Here is an 11,192-nt window from a genome sequence, read left to right as displayed (position 1 = left end):
TTTTTCAAATGGATAGCTACTTACAACTTACCACATTGAATAATATTTGTATATTTATTTTTGACTTGGCCCTATGTTCGTAGGAGCGTGCTGGCATCACATCTATGGGGGTAAAAGGCATGATGATACATGATATTTTTTAGACAATATGCAGAATATTTTCACTTACGAATTAACACGGTCGGCTATTTTTTGCCAGCACGCCACCCTAGCCTTATTATGGGCAACCGTGTTCCCCTTGGCTGTGATTTGGACTTGAATTCCTTGTAGGAATACATAATAATGCACTGCTCATCTTGGGTGAAATACACCGCTCTCGCTCGATTCATTTTGCATAAGGGTGAGTCAAATGACGCGATAAACGCCCTTTTATGTGAATGCGCATTGAACCTAAAGCGGAAAACCTGGTTCGACTAATTTAATCTAAAGTGAGCGTCGTGGTACCATTTAACTCTGATTGCGAGTTGCGTCTCTGTAGAGCCAGGTTTTCCCAAGAAAGCCTGGGTATGTTCAGCGAGGTTTGTCGTATACCCCCCTGGTCAGAATTTTTTTTGAAAACTGTGCACCTGTAGGTTGATTTGGGGATATTGGTTAATTGTATTAACCTATATTATCGAAAGAGGCAAATACACTACACTTCATCATCAATAAAATGATCACCTAAGAAAACAAGGCCACCTCTATGCCACAGTTTAAATACTGCATAAATAAGTGATGATTGGAGGAGATGATTAGAATAAAAGGATAAAAGGCGAAGGCTTAATAGGCAGAGGGGAGCTCAATAGAGAATTAGGAGAAGTGGGTGACTGGACTGTAGTTCCATGATAGACCAGGAGGGGCCATCGTTTTCTTCAAATGTGGATACTCAATACATATATTTTAAGATATTCGCTGCCCAATAGTAATGAATCATGTTGGGAAGCCCTGATCCCCCATCAGATTTCGTTCTCTCTCAGAGATGGGGACTCGAGTCTGAAACCGTGACTTCAGACTTGACTTGCGACTCCACCCAAAAGACTTCAGACTTGACTCGGACTCGAGCTACAAGACTCGTCAAGTCATGCAATTATTGCTTTTTAAATCTAAGTTTAACCATGTATTTCTATTAGGGTTGGGCAACGATCGTCGAATAGTTGGAGCCACGTAGAATATCGAATAATGAATGTGACTATCGTTATTTATTACATGGCTCTTCTCAATGCTGTGGAACGCTCCGTTCACTTGCATGGGCCTTCAAGACTTCCAGCAATGAATATATATAATTTTTATTTGTCAAGGAAAGTGGATTTTTTGCCGTCTGTCGTATCACTCCGCAAGAAGTCCGGTTACTTAACGACCCCAGCGTCCTCTGTTGCTAAGCGACATCGTCTTTGGCAGACTAGGAGTTGAAGTTGAAGTTACTATTTTCCTTTTGGCAAGTAGCCGTGTAATAAGCTGGATAATGTATAGAACGTCGCAGGTCATTATCGAAAATAAGCCTTATTTTCCCGATAATGGCCGGCGTTCTATACATTATCCCGAAACTAGAAAGGCAGACGTCCCATAGTTTCCATATGCTAAAGACGTATCTAGTTCACTGTCACGCAGGCTGCGTTCAGTAAAATAAATTAATAAATAGCGAACTGTTTTCTGCCAGCGATTTTAATTCTTTCTGGAGCAGAGGCTGGAGATCGGGAAGCTCGGGAGGTCTTCCGGTGGGCCTTTGAAATGTATTTTGTGTGCGATTGCTCGATTACGCGAATGAGCATTCGCGAAATGCCCCCTCCCCGTCTGGATTCCTTGTCAAACCCAGCTGACTTTATCACCCTCTGCAGCCTTTTTCTGTCAGCCACTGTGCAGCCAGCATACCACACAGTGATGGAGAAGGCCAGCACACTCTCGATGGTGGAGCGGTAAAAGGTCACCAGCAGCTTCTCCTCCAGTTTGTTTCTCTTGAGTACCCTCAGGAAGTGGAGTCGTTGTTGGGCCTTCTTCACCACCGCTGATGTGTTAGCTGACCACCACCTTCAAGTTCCCAGGAACTTGAAGGTGGAGACTCTCTCCACACAGTCACCATTTATGTGGAGAGGGGTGGGGTCAGCTCTGTGTCTCCTGAAATCCATTATAACCTCCTTTGTTATTTTTGTGTTAAGGCCGTCAGGTTATTTGCAGCACACCACTCCACCAGCCGCTGCACCTCATCCCTATAGGCCGACTCGTCTCCTCCGGTTATGAGCCCCACCACAGTCGTATCATCCGAAAATTTGACTATTGCGTTGGTGTGGTGGGTGGGAGTAGAGTCATGTGTGTAGATGGCATACAGGAGTGGGCTCAGCACGCAGCCTTGTGGAGAACCCGTACTGAGCACGAGGGTAGAGGAGCTGTTGGGTGCCAATTTTAACAGACTGCGGTCGATTTGTAAGAAAATATTTTATCCAGGCACAGGTTGCGGGGAGGGGGGGGAGTCCAGGGCAGCCAGCTTGCTCACAAGGATGTCAGGGATGATGGTATTAAATGCCGAGCTGTAGTCGATGAAGAGCATCCTTACGGAGGACCCCGGGGGTCCCAGGTTGCTGAGTGGGGTGTGGAGGGCTGTGGAGATGGCATCATCAGCTGATCTGGTTAGCTTTGTATGCAAATTGGAAGGGGTCAAAGGTTGAAGGGAGGCATTCTTTGATTTGATGAGTCATAAGCCTCTCAAAACATTTTGCAATCACTGGTGTTAGTGGAATGGGTCTGTAGTCCCTGAGGTTATTGATAGTTGAATTTTTGGGAACAGGGATTACGGTAGCCGACTTGAGACATGGTGGGACGGTGGGATGTGTCAGGGACAGGTTGAAAATCTTAGTGAAGGCCACTGCGAGCTGATCAGCACAAGCTTTGATTACTTCATGAGGCACTCCATCAGGTCCAGTGGCTTTTCTTGCGTTCACTGACCTGAATACACGACTCACTTGATGTTCCTGGAAAGTGAGTGTGTGTTGGCTTGTGGTCGGAGGTGGTCTGAGGGGTCAGCATGTCTGTGTTGGGCCTTGTTGCCTCAAAGCGGGCAAAGAAATGGTTTAATTCCTCTGCCAGAGAAGGCATTGGAACTGATGGTCACTGAGGGGCTGCTTTTGTAGTTTGTGATATGTTTTAATCCCTGCCACACTTTACGTGGGTTGTTGTTTGTCAGATGGCCCTCAACCTTCCTTTTGTAGGCCTCCTTCGCACCATTAATGCCTCTCCTCAGGTCCGCTCTCGCCATGCTGTACAGGGCATTGTCCTTTGTTTAGAACGCGGCATTTCGGGCACTCAGTAGTGACTGGACTTCACTTGTCATCCAGGGCTTTCGGTTTGGATAGACTTTGATGTTCTTATCAACCGTCACATTGTCAGTGCAGTATTTGATGTATGACAATACGGTGTCAGTGAAGCCCTGTAGATCCTGTTGTTCAAGGATACTCCAATCTGTGTGAGCGAAGCAGTCCTGCAGTTAGGAGAGTGCACCCTCTGGCCAGGTTTTTCCAGTCTTTGTGACCGGCTTGGTTTTCCTCCTAAGGGGAGTGCATGCTGGGATGAGGAGCAGCAAAAGATGGTCAGACTGCTCTATAGGCATGCGTTAGAATAGACACGGTCCAGTGTGTTGTTTCCTCTGGTGGAGCACCGTACATACTGTACAAATCTGGGAAAGACTGTCTTTAGGCATGCTTGATGAAAATCCCCAGCGATGATGTGTACCCCATCAGGATGAGCTTGCTGCTGTTTATTGACACTATCATGTAGGTAGGTAAGAGCTATGCTAACATTTGCATCTGGTGGAATATAAACAGCAGTGATAATTACCACTGTCAGCTCTCTGGGCAGATAGAAGGGTCTGCAATCTACTGTCACTGCTTCTATGTCCGGGGAGCAGTGAGTGACTGTGATCTTACTGCTTGCGCACCAATCATTGTGAACATAAACACACAGTCCACCTCCTCTGCTCTTACCGGAGTCCTGTCGGAGCGGTGGATAGTGCGTCCCGCTAGTAGAACTGACACATCCGGGATGTAGCCAGGTCTCCGTGATTATCATAACACAGCAATCGCGAACAAAGCTGTTGGGTGCTAGATGTAGTTCCAATTCGTCGATTTTGTGAAGAATGGATCTTAGATCACTGAAAAACGCTATCATATCACCCCAGTCCTGAATTCACTCCATTGGCTCCCCATCCGCTACCGCATCAATTTCAAACTGCTCTTGACTGTTTACAAATCTCTCCATGGTCTGGCCCCCACCTACCTGATCTTCCGAACGTCTTGTTCGCCCTGTCTGGGTTTATTTTCCCGATAATGACCGGCGTTCTATACATTATCCCTTACTTATTACACATCTCCAATGCTGTAGGCTGCTCCATTCATTTGCATGGGCCTTCCTAACTTTCCGCTGTCAATTATTTTTGTTTATTACACAGCCTCTTCTCAATGCAGTGGAATGCTCACGTCCAGCATATTTGACCGCTGTCAAGGAAAGAGGTTTTTTTTGCCTCTGATTCACGGCATCTGTATCACTCCGCAGTCTGGTAATTTATCAACCCCAGCGTATTCGGTTGCTAAGCGACGTCAACGACTTCAAACTATTTCTCTGCTGATCAACGCTACGAATGATAACAAATACATTGGAAAAAGTGTGAAGTTATTTTTTCGATTTGGCAAGTAGCCATTACTAATAATACCAATACACTTTGGCTGGGATGTTGAGGCATCAGACAATCAAGTCATTTTAGCCTGAATACATAGGTAAAAAGCACCAGAGCAGGTTGCTAGTACCATGGACAGTATCAGAAAGATAACCAGTTGAACTAAATGGATGTGGTAGGCTTCACCACGGGATGAATCTGCAGACCACTGCTACATAAATAAAGGTAAGACGCGATACTTATTGCTTAAAATTTGCTGGTGCTGTGGCAAGGTCTTTTGTGTTTTTGCACTTAAGTGGTCGGCTGTTTTAACTTGCAATTGATAGTCGGTGGAGTCGGTCTCTTGTTGACACCAAGTGACTTTTGGTCATTCTTGCTTTGCTTGAATTCTGGAATAATTGTGAGTAGGAGTGCATGAGTTTTGGTCAGAATGCCTGATGTAGGCTAGCTTTGATGGAATGCGTGTTGTGAATTGAGAACAGCCAGCTTATGATGTGATACAGCGTTAAGGTGTGAAATAAATATTATTTTCTTTTTCAATCTTGACGACTTTTGTAGTGCTGTGTGTAGCCACACGTTTGGCCCTTCTGAACTTAAACAAAAAGTTAATTTCCTTCCCTAGCTCCTCTTGTTTATGTTGTTAGCTTAGCCATGTCATGTCACGTTGTCAACATTGGATACATGGAGCAGAACATAGTGAGTCATAAGTCCGATGCTTTTTGGAAACGTTTTATAAAACGTGCCATACAGATTTGTATACATTTTATTCCTACAGCCTATAGCTTCATGGGTATGCCGTCTTTCAGAACCTCTCATTACCGGCACTAAAGAGAAAAAAAAGAGTGCATCCTCATTGTACCCAGCACTTCTGAAAATGCATTTCCGAATGCGTCTGTCCCCAGCAAATTTCAAACCAAACTGACGCCCATTGCCAACGCACATCTGTTTTTGTTGGATAAAGTGGTTAACAGTGCTCAATGGTCGCCATGGAGATCTGAGGTAAACAATGCTACAGCTCAAGAAAACTGAGGTGATCGTTCTGATTGAGGTGAGCATTCTGTGTTGGGTATGTATTATTACACATTACTATCATATCTGTAGTTGTGTCATTTAAGTTTTATTAATAGGTATTGGCACACGCAAGCATGCCACAAGATGGTAGACTTATAGTCAATGCTAACAACAAGCTGCGGAAAATCTCCCAGGCCAAGCGCTCCAGTGAGACAACAGCGAAACAATTGGAGAAAATGGAGTGCAGACTTGATGCCACATTTCCGCTGCGGCCTCCAAATTTTGAAAAGCTGATGGATAACCCAGAAGACCTAGCTTTCTTGGCCAGCATGAGCTACTGACAGAGTGGCCACATTTGTTGTATTGGACAAAAAGCTGCAGCTCAAGGTGAAGCGTTGAGAGGAGCGTCAAGCTGCCACAGCAGCCAGGCAGTCCCGCTGTGAAAAGGAGCTGGAGGAGATGACGGCAATGTCCAGCTTGGAGTCAGAGAGTGATGAGGAGTCAGAGGAGAATACTAACAGTCTATCCACCATCTGAGGGCGAACCATCCCACAAGCTTAAGAAGACTGGAATAAACGACTTCATTCCACATGACATCCTTAGCCGACCAAGTGTCATGTCACTGGCTACAAGGTTGAAGATGTCACCAATGCAACAGGCTGCATTCACGTGTGGCCTTGTTGCAGAGTCAGGCGGTGAATGTACACTCTCTCTGCATCTTACGAAACAGCTGACCGAGCAAGACGCAAAGTGCTTGGAGACAATCAGTGAGGAACAGCACAAGCAGTGGACACCACCTCCATTGTGCACCCTACACTGGGACAGTGAATTAACACCGATGCTCAGCAATGTGCACCAATTGGAGGAGCGTCTTACAGTGGTTCGAGATGCAGAGCGGCTGAAACTGCTTGGTATCCCGGCATATAAGAAGCAGACCAATGAGGCATGTGGAGTGATCATTTACCGGTTGACATGCAAGTTGTCAATATAGAATTTGACACCACTAAGCAAACACCGGCCATCCCACAGCAGCCTGCATTGCCATACAGCTCTCACTGGGCCAACCACAGCTTTGGTCTGGGTGCCGGCACCACATTGGTGAGGTCCTCCTGAACCAGGTTTTCATAGACCTGAAGGTGGAGACATCACGCTCGCCAGAGGTAACCTTGTTCACACGTCTGTGAGAGAAATGGAACCTGGTACCACAAGAATCCAGCAGCCAATTGTCCCGCTATATTCCTGGCAACACAGAGCAACCACTCCTGGGCAATTTACGTGCTGACCACAAGCGAGGTGACTACCATGAGTTTGTGCAGCGGTGTCTTGGGTTTCTGGATGCAGATGGTGAAGAGCAGACTGCATTGACCTTCCAACGACCGGGGGCGGTCCACAAGGCACGATGGATGGCCACGCTGCTCTATACTCTCAAGCTGGCTTTGATGGAGCAGCACATCGAGTTGCTTCCCCAGGGCACAATCACCACATGCGGCAGCAGGTGCCGAAGATTTGGTTATTTGCCATTTTCATTACACACATCTATGCAAAGTGGTGGTTGACCTAAAAGAAATGCCTGGAATGACCTGACACTCTACCACCACCTGCAGGCATACAAGGCTGTAGATGAGGGCATTGCAGCATCAGTGATCAAGGCGATAGAGAGGCATCGCTGGTACCTGACAGTTGAGATGCTACTCCTGGCTCTCTTCAGCAGCAAGGTGACGTATGATGACAAGCGTGCACCTGCCTGAGCGATCTTGGAGCACAAGCTCGCTGATCTCCCCATGCACATCCCTGAGCAGCGCTTTGGCTCTGGCTTTGTCAAGCCAAGGTTCCCCAACCTATTGCCAACCACCAGCTTGGCTGACCTCGCCAATAAGGATTGCTACTTTCGGATGCACCAACTGCACATTGATCCAGAATTTATGTCTCTCGATGTGAAGGAATGGGCGACCATTGATGCATTCAAAAAAAGTGAGGTCAATGTACGTGCGACGAACGTGGTCAATGACTGCCGAGCATGGCGTCAAGCTCACATCCGACTTCGTCGTAGTGGCAAGGGAGGAGCAGCACCTGCAGAATGTGCTGCAGGCAGTTGAACATGACCGCAACCAACAGCCGAAACCTCCGCCGCTGCAAACGCAAGCTAATCCCTGAATAGGACACTTACTCTTGGGTGGTGGGTCGGGAGATATATCTGGGGGGAGACGCACTGGCTAGGTTCAGAGTTCAGGTTCCATTTCCTCTCTCTTTCTACCTGGTGACGTTGCTCAATGGAGCAGACTCTGGCACAGACTGAGCAATACAGTTTGAAGTTTAGTTAGTGTCAGCTCTTACCATTAGGCCCTGTTAGTTGCCAGTGAGTTAGCCACTAGAGAGGGTTTGTTCTTTTAAGTGTGTCAGTATACTATAAAGTCAATTAAACTTTATATGTTTGTCCGACATCCATCACTGCCGCACAAACTTCAGGGTAAGGCCGCGTGAACATGTCCCATTGACCTCCATTCATTTAGTCTATAAAACAAATTAATGGAGAATCTTGAAAGTTAAATTCTGAGAAATGCCCAAGTTGCCCAAGGGGCATACAAACAACTTTTACTTTTATAACCCTATAGAACATGTTATTGTATAAAAGTTCACTTTACTCAACATTTCCAGGTCAAACTTTAGGCAATTAGACTAAAAATTGCGCCAAAGTTCATGTGTTAGGTGCCACCTCTAAATCTCAATGCAATTCCTCAAAACTCAATATTTTTTTATGTTAATTGCCAAATTGATATTTTGAAATGTAAATTTCCCATTCAAATTTGATGCACCCTAACGTCCATGTATGGCTTGGGGGTGGAGCCAGCAGGTTGCCAAATAACAAATTTCAATCCCCAATCCCCTCACTCCTCCCTGGCGTCTACCACAATATGTAGAGTAAGGCTGTGTTCACATCTAGCGTTTTTTGTAATAGGGAAAAGTTGAGCCGACCTTTTTTTCAACAAATAAAAACGCTGGCATTGTTATTTGTCCTATAAGCGCCGAGAGCGTTTTTTCTATCGCCTAGCAACGAACCCATTCTAGACCCGACGTTACTCGCCTACTACGTATCCAGGCTAGAGCCCATTAGACATGTCGTAGATCTCGACATGTTCTGTAATTGAAACTATGAATCGCTCCACCGGCACCGAGTGATTTGTCCGCCATTGTTTCTTGTTTTGACAGTTCAGAGTTTCCTTCGTGATGAAGTGTCAATGTTCCGCTTGTGATTGGTCAGTTGCCAAAAAGACGCCTGACGTTGGCCGCTTTCTTCAACGCTCCGTATGGCAGGAAAAAACGCTGGGAGAGGCGTTTAATAAAACGGCCGTGACTTTTTCCAGAAACGCTCTGCTCCATAGGAATATAATGTAAAACAAGCGCTGGCAGATTAAAAAAAACGCTAGATGTGAACACGGCCTAAGACAGGAAGGGAAGGGAATTTCTCCCCCGGGGATTAAAAAAAGTTTTATCTCTTCTTATCTTCTCTTCTTATCTTCTCTTTTTCTTTTCATCGTGGTTAACCAATAGATTGTTGACTGTCCGAATTGATTGATTGATTGACTCAAAGATGGCTGTACAACCTATTACAGGCCAGCGTTTCATGGGTGCTGATAGTAAGGAAGATGTATTTATTGTAAGAATTGGATAATGGATACGTAATCATGCATAATCAAATTGTCAATATCCTGTTTAGCATATATATAGCATGCGTTTTTTGGTGCCCCAAAGTGAATACAGGCTCTAAATCAGGCAGTGAAGTGTGTTTAAATCTGAATAAGGAGCTTTTTTTTCTGGATTTTCTTTCTTTTCAGGTGTCCATTAGACCAGTGGTTGTTGTGGCAATTTCTCTAGAGATATTGCATCTAGGACAGATGAGATATCTAAATGCAAAAAGCACGCAATAGTTGTAGACAATTAACCTATTTTAATGCATGCATACACTAGACTCCTCTCTAGTAGATTGAGTCCAGAACACAGTTAGACAGAGCTTTTAAAACAGTTTCACATGTGCCTGTTTTCTAATCAAGCAGAAGAATGCCCAAGCAAAAAGGTTAACATTAGACGACACATCTGCAATGGTAGGGTGGCTGACAAAAGCACAAAGGTTAACATTTAGACGACACTGAGGAAAGGCAGGGTGGCAAGACAATAAAAGGAATACGATTATTATTATTATTTGGTGTCTGTGTGCTGCGTATAAATAAAGGCAATTCTTGGGGGATCGCCGAACTGGTAGCCGTTGTGGTAGAAGATAAACCGAGTTCTATCACTTCATCTAACTAAGAGAGCATGAAGATTCGGGGAGTCCGGATCAAGTATTGACAGAGACTTTATTGTTACCCGCAAACGAGAAACAACAAAGCCGAGTGAGGTTTGCAAAGACACTCCAGAATGATTCTCGTCCTCCTCCTTATATACCCAAGTGGAATAGAGCCTGGGGTCTTACGCCGCCGCTCTATGCCTCCTGCGGCTACCCAGACTTCTCCCAAGCTTCCCGGTAAGATCTAGCCTCCATGCCCTTTTGACAGGGGCTTGCGCCGGAGCGGCAGAAGAAGCATGTCTGCCTCACTGGGCCCCAGTCCCTCTTTGGGGCTCTCAAGGAGGAAGAACGGGCAGAGATGGAGTTCACCATCTGACCCAGCCCCCAGCCATCCGTGGCGGACTGTGATGAAGGTGGAGCGTAGGAGCGTAGGAGGGTTGACCGACCGCTGATTTAATCGGCGTGGTGGGCCTGGCCATCTAAGGGCTCCAGACTTGTTTTTTTCACTAGGAGCACTGCGTTCATATTTCATGAACTTGACTGATCTGTGTTTAACTATGATAGAATAACAGCAGTGGTGGTTGTATTGTGTTTTTGGTACTATTAGTACATTTATGTACACAAATGAAAAGTCATTGTAATGGGTATGTTTTAAACCCTTTTCTCCCTCTTGATTATGCAATTCATAATACTGTAAACTGGTCATTTCTGAAATTCTTCTGAATTTTTGTGAGTGAAATATTGTCTATGTGTGTATCTGTAGTGTTGTTGTGTATGATGTTGTGTGTTTTTGGGTGTGAAGGACCCCAGGAAGGATAGCCATGCTGTTGAGGCAGGTGCTAATGGGGATCCATAATAAAGTAAAGTAAAGTAACTGAAAATTTTAGGGGCGCGATCAGAAATTTTAGGGGCACACACCGTTAATCAACATGCCAACCCAATATTCACATTTCTACAAATTTTCACTATATTACTAATAACTATTTTGATAACAGATGCAGAAATTACAATGTGCTGTGTCAAATTCAGTGTCAAATTTAATTGTGATTGTGATCTATGCGTTCGACAAGTACGGAAGCGACAGTTTCACGGGAGTGCGCCCGCTTGGCATGACGCTTGACAGGCCGTGAGCCTCGATCCTCTCTGCCCGCTCGGCTCTCCATTGAGAATGCATTATCAGGCCCGTGGTTGGCGGACCGGGCCGCACCGGGAGCCTGTTCGTGGCGGCAGCCTCGATGGTTGACCCTGCCAGGGCCTGGT

This window comes from Gadus chalcogrammus, chromosome 14 (genome assembly GCF_026213295.1).
Source record: "Gadus chalcogrammus isolate NIFS_2021 chromosome 14, NIFS_Gcha_1.0, whole genome shotgun sequence".
Lineage (NCBI taxonomy): Eukaryota > Metazoa > Chordata > Actinopteri > Gadiformes > Gadidae > Gadus > Gadus chalcogrammus.
Note: the sequence above shows the minus strand (reverse complement) of the source record.